This window comes from Eimeria mitis, genomic scaffold, assembly GCF_000499745.2.
Source record: "Eimeria mitis Houghton genomic scaffold, Emh_scaff387, whole genome shotgun sequence".
NCBI classification, from domain to species: Eukaryota; Apicomplexa; class Conoidasida; order Eucoccidiorida; family Eimeriidae; genus Eimeria; species Eimeria mitis.
This window is the reverse complement of record NW_013572204.1, coordinates 15,843-16,054: the sequence shown is the minus strand read 5'-3', so window position 1 is coordinate 16,054 and position 212 is coordinate 15,843.

Sequence of the window (212 nt, the reverse complement as noted above, 5' to 3'; positions counted from 1 at the left end):
AGCTGTCTCCTCACCACAATACAGCAGCAGCAGACACTGCAGCAGCAGCAGCAGCAGCAGCAGCAGCAGCGGTGTTGCAGCCTCTGAGCGGTACCCTCTTCTTTAACGAAAAGGAAGAGACGAGAGGGGGGGCCCCACCCAGGTATTGGGGGGCCCCCATAAGGGAGCTGATGAGTGTAGAGGAAGAGGAGACGCTAGCTTTCTCAGCAGCA